The following is a 6,031-nucleotide window of genomic DNA, read 5'->3' on the forward strand; positions in this document are numbered from 1 at the left end:
ATATTGGAGGGAAGAAAGTAAAAGACCGATACACCTTTTTAGGCTGTCACCTCTCAAGGCTTTGTTCGGTTACACATGGGGATGTTCGGTTACACATCGGAATGTTCAGTTACATGGGGATATAAAGGATCAAGAGATTAATTCTATTTCTGTACAATTTTGATTAATAAGCGATTTGATCACCTTTAATCCATCACTAACCAAACAAGCCCATATGATATATGAGGACCAGAGGTTTGAAATAGATGACTTAAATCTACTTCTAATACTATGGGTTCTAATTTTTATATACTAAAAAACGTATACTGTAAAATAATCTATATAGATATGCAAATAAAATTTTACTAAGCTATTTTGCTATAAAAAGTTATGTAATCTAGATTTTAATTCTATCAATTAATCTAGCAAGCTAAACTACAAATATAAGCAATATAAATTAAATGCAGAAGCTTTAAACAAGATAGAGACGTCTTGTTTTTACCAAGTTATTAAGAAGCTCACATTTTTTCCTAGTTCTTGGAGTCCTTTGTACCTATGTTATTTTTTTCTAGTTTTTGTTAGAGTCCCTCGTAAAAGCATCTCCAACCATGCATCAAATTGATGCCCCATATTAAAATATAGGGTTTAATCTAGAAAAAACAGTTCTAACTGTGCCTCATTTTATAAAAAATATCAAAAAAATTATAGTACACCTCTTGAAATGCCACAAATATATTACACCTTATTGAATTGTCATATTTGTCGTAGTGGACCTAGCTAACGAGGCCACAACAACCACGTCTTCCCTCGTGGCCCATGGCCTTCCTCCAATCCTAAAGCGCCACATGTCTTTGTTACTCATATGAGGCTTTATTGTTGGAGCTTAACTATTTATTGCTGCCCTAAATCCTCTAAAGCATGATGGTTTTAAATTTATAGGGCATTTTTATAGGGCACCCTCTTGGAGATGCTCTAAGGATACCTTTGTGAGGGCTAAGCTCTGATTGCAAGGGTTAAGCTTCTGATTGGGTAACTTTTGGATAGTTCTCGGGTCTTCAAGCGCATATGATTCTATGAGATAGGTTCTCCTAGACCCTTTTTGCTATTTTTACTATCAAGTCTTGGTATATGGTGCCAACCACACCATAAACTTGGTTGTATTCATGTGCTCTAATGTTACATTATGGACTTGATCCTCCCCCTAAATCCTTAATTCACATTTTCCTTTTCTTGTACTATCTCTCAAAATAGAATTCTCCATTCAATACCACTCAATTTTTTGTAAAATTTATGGTTTTAGTATTTGTTATGGACTGAGCTTGTTTTTACCTTTCAAATTCTCTTTCGCATCAGACACAAAAGAAAGGCATTACTACCATAAAGCAGGGTCAAATTTTGTGATCCCTTATATGTATAATATAGTTGATCATAAAAGTTGACTCTCATATTATATAGAAAGCTCCCCTAACTGTATGCATATCGTAGCACCCCGATTTTTTTGGCTCGAGAGGTTAGAAACTCTAACTCCTTAACCCCCTTAAGCCCTAGCCTCAAACATTCCTATTACTCATATGCATAAACTATGCTTGCTAGTGGCACCTCACATATGTAGTCTCACCTAGCATCTTATTTTGCACTAGGAAAATCTTATATATATATGTATATAAAGAAGAAAAGGGAAATAGGAAAAGAAATGAAAAAAAAGAAAAAGAAAAATAAAAGGAGAAAACCATCCCTCCCCTCGGTTGGGCCAGCTTGGACCCACGCCCGCGCGCCCCCGCTCCCTCCCGCGCTCACCCCGCTCTCCTCTCTGAAAGGGAAATGTGCCCTTGGGCCATTTCTAAGTATTTTGATGATTGAGTGCAAACACAAGTGCTTAAATGTGAATTTATGCTCATGGATGAACAAAGTGCAAATCAAGAGTAAAGGTATGTTTCTAAGCCTTAGTACATTGGTTTTGTGTACTAATATACTTGTCTAAGTGTTAGAAACAGAAAGAAGAAGAAAAGAAAAGAGGTGAAAAAGGCTTGGCTGTGTACAGCCAAGACTCAGCTCAGTCTGGCACACCGGACTGTCCGGTGGTGCACCGGACAGTGTCCGGTGCGCCAGGCTGACTCGGCGTGAAGTGACCGCTCTCGGGAATTCGCCGACGGCGTACGGCTAAAATTCACCGGACTGTCCGGTGTGCACCGGACTGTCCGGTGAGCCAACGGTCGGCCGGGCCAACGGTCGGCCGCGGAATCTGCGCGCGACACGTGGCCGGGCAAACGGTCGAAAGGGGGCACCGGACTGTCCGGTGTGCACCGGACATGTCCGGTGCGCCAACGGCTCCCAGATCTGCAACGGTTGGCCGCGCCATTTTAGGAAGGAAATCGGGCACCGGACAGTGTCCGGTGTGCACCGGACTGTCCGGTGCACCCGACGACAGAAGGCAAGATTGGCCTTCCAGATTTGCTCTCAACGGCTCCTAGCTGCCTTGGGGCTGTAAAAGGGACCCCTAGGCGCATGGAGGAGAACACCAAGCAACCTTAGAGCATTGTTGATCATCCACACTCAGTCTTTGCGCATTCGTTTGTCATTCTCAGTGATTCGAGCTCCGTTCTAGTGAGAACTTTGAGATAGTCTTTTGAGCTCGATTCTTGGCCGTGTGTGTGCGCATTTCGCTGTGGATTTGTGTGTGTTGCTTCCCTCCCTTACTCCGTACTTCTTTGTGAACTTCAATTGTAAGGGCGAGAGACTCCAAGTTGTGGAGATTCCTCGCAAACGGGAAAAGATTAAAGTAAAGAAGAACACTGTGGTATTCAAGTTGATCATTGGATCACTTGAGAGGAGTTGAGTGCAACTCTCGTCCGTTGGGACGCCACAACGTGGAGTAGGCAAGTTTTGTACTTGGCCGAACCACGGGATAACCACCGTGCCATCTCTATGATTGATTTCTTGTGGTTACTGTGTTTTGACTCCTCTCTAGCCACTTGGCAATTAGTGTGCTAACAATTAACCAAGTTTTTGTGGCTTAAGTTTTCAAGTTTCACAGGATCACCTATTCACCCCCCCTCTAGGTGCTCTCAATTGGTATCGGAGCCGTTCTCTTCACAAAGGGACTAACCGCCCGAAGAGATGGATCCTAAAGGGAAGGGAATCGTGATCAACGACAAGGAGAAGGAATCCTTCGTCAACGAGCCAAGGGATGACAAGTCCAACGACTCGGGCTCGGGCCACAGACGCAAAGATGGGAAGAAGAAGAAGACACGACGCATCAAGGAGATCGTCTACTACGACAGCGATGAGTCTACTTCCTCCCATAAGGACGACGACCACAACGAATACGAGAGAAAGAAACCGGTCAATTCGAACTTTTCTTTTGATTACTCTCGTATTCCTCAAAGTACTAATGCTCATTTATTATCTATTCCACTTGGTAAACCTCCTCATTTTGATGGAGAGGACTACGGATTTTGGAGTCACAAAATGCGTAGTCACTTGTTCTCTCTCCATCCTAGCATATGGGAGATTGTAGAAAGTGGAATGCACTTTGATAGTACGGATAGTCCCATGTTTATTAATGAACAAATTCATAAAAATGCACAAGCTACTACTGTGTTGCTAGCCTCTTTGTGCAGGGACGAGTACCATAAGGTGAGCGGCTTGGACAATGCCAAGCAGATCTGGGACACCCTCAAGATCTCTCATGAGGGGAATGATGTCACCTTGCTCACCAAGATGGAGTTGGTGGAGGGCGAGCTTGGACGGTTCGCAATGATAAGGGGCGAGGAGCCAACTCAAACATACAACCGGCTCAAGACCCTTATCAACAAAATAAGGAGCTACGGAAGCACGCGATGGACGGATCACGACGTCGTCCGCCTAATGCTAAGGTCCTTTACCATTCTTGATCCTCATTTGGTGAACAATATTCGTGAAAATCCTAGGTACACCAAGATGTCGCCCGAAGAAGTTCTGGGGAAGTTTGTAAGCGGGCGAATGATGATCAAGGAGGCAAGATATGTGGATGATGCGTTGAACGGTCCTATTCATGAGCCTCAACCCATTGCTCTCAAGGCAACGAGAAGCAAGGAGGCGCTACCAAGCAAGGTGGCGCAAGTTGAGGCGGCCGGGCTAAATAGTGAGGAGATGGCCCTCATCATTAAGCGCTTCAAGACGGCGCTTAAAGGTTGCAAGGAACAGCCAAGCAAGACCAAGACAAAGGAGAAGCGCTCGTACTTCAAATGTGGTAAGATTGGTCATTTCATTGCTAACTGTCCCGATAATGAAAGTGACCAGGAAAAGGGGAACAAAAGGGAGAAGAAGAAGCATTACAAGAAGGCCAAGGGCGAGGCACATATCGGAAAGGAGTGGGATTCGGATTGCTCCTCCTCCGACTCCGACAATGAAGGACTCGCCGCCACTGCCTTCAACAAGTCATCCCTCTTCCCCAACGAGCGTCACACTTGCCTCATGGCAAGGGAGAAGAAAGTAAGCACTCATGATACTAGTACTTATGCTTCTTCAAGTGAGGATGAGTCTAGTGATGATGATGAGATAGATTACTCATGCTTATTCAAGGGATTAGATAGATCTAAAATTAATAAGATTAATGAGTTGATTGATGCTTTGAATGACAAGAATAGATTACTAGAAAAACAAGAAGATCTTTTATATGAGGAGCATGATAAATTTGTTAGTGCACAAAATTCTCTTGCTCTAGAAATTAAAAGGAATGAAATGCTCTCTGGTGAATTATCTACTTGTCATGAAACCATTTCTACTTTACAAGGTGTCAACAATGATTTAAATGCTAAATTAGAAGTAGCAAATAAATCTAATTCTTGTGTAGAACATGTTATAATTTGTACTAGGTGTAAAGATTTTGACATTGATGCTTGTAGTGAACACCTAGTTTCAATTTCCAAGCTTAATGATGAATTGGCTAGTCTTAATGCTCAACTTAAGACTAGCAAGAATGATTTCGATAAGCTAAAATTTGCAAGGGATGCCTACACGATTGGTAGACACCCCTCAATTAAGGATGGACTTGGCTTCAAGAGGGAAGCCAAGAACTTAACAAGCCATAAGGCTCCCATCTCCGCCAAGGAGAAAGGGAAGGCCCCTATGGCAAGTAGTGCTAAAAAGAACCATGCTTTTATGTACCATGATAAGAGACAAACTAGAAATGCTTATAGGAGTTACAATGCTTATGATGATTTTGATTCTCATGACATGTTTGCTTCTAGTTCTTTCTATGTGCATGATAGAAATGTTGGTAGGAGAAGTGCTGTTCACAATATGCCTAGGAGAAATGTTGTTAATGTTCCTAGGAGAGTTAATGAACCTTCTACAATATATCATGCTTTGAGTGCCTCCTTTGCAATTTGTAGAAAGGATAGAAAGGTGATTGCTAGGAAATTAGGGGCAAAATGCAAGGGAGATAAAACTTGCATTTGGGTCCCTAAGACAATTGTGACTAACCTTGTAGGACCCAACAAGAGTTGGGTACCTAAGTCCCAAGCCTAAATTTGCCTTGCAGGTTTATGCATCCGGGGGTTCAAGCTGGATTATCGACAGCGGATGCACAAACCATATGACGGGGGAGAAGAAGATGTTCACCTCCTACGTCAAGAATAAGGATTCCCAAGATTCAATTATATTCAGTGATGGGAATCAAGGCAAGGTAAAAGGGTTAGGTAAAATTGCAATTTCTAATGAGCACTCTATCTCTAATGTGTTTTTAGTAGAGTCTCTTGGATATAATTTGCTATCGGTTAGTCAATTATGCAATATGGGTTATAACTGTCTATTTACAAATGTAGATGTGTCTGTCTTTAGAAGAAGTGATGGTTCATTAGCATTTAAGGGTGTACTAGACGGCAAACTTTATTTAGTTGATTTTGCAAAAGAGGAGGCCGGTCTAGATGCATGCTTAATCGCAAAGACTAGCATGGGCTGGCTGTGGCATCGCCGCTTAGCACATGTGGGGATGAAGAACCTTCACAAGCTTCTAAAGGGAGAACACATGATAGGTCTAACCAAAGTTACTTTCGAAAAAGATAGACCT

The sequence above is a fragment of the Zea mays genome, chromosome 5, assembly GCF_902167145.1.
Source record: "Zea mays cultivar B73 chromosome 5, Zm-B73-REFERENCE-NAM-5.0, whole genome shotgun sequence".
Lineage (NCBI taxonomy): Eukaryota > Viridiplantae > Streptophyta > Magnoliopsida > Poales > Poaceae > Zea > Zea mays.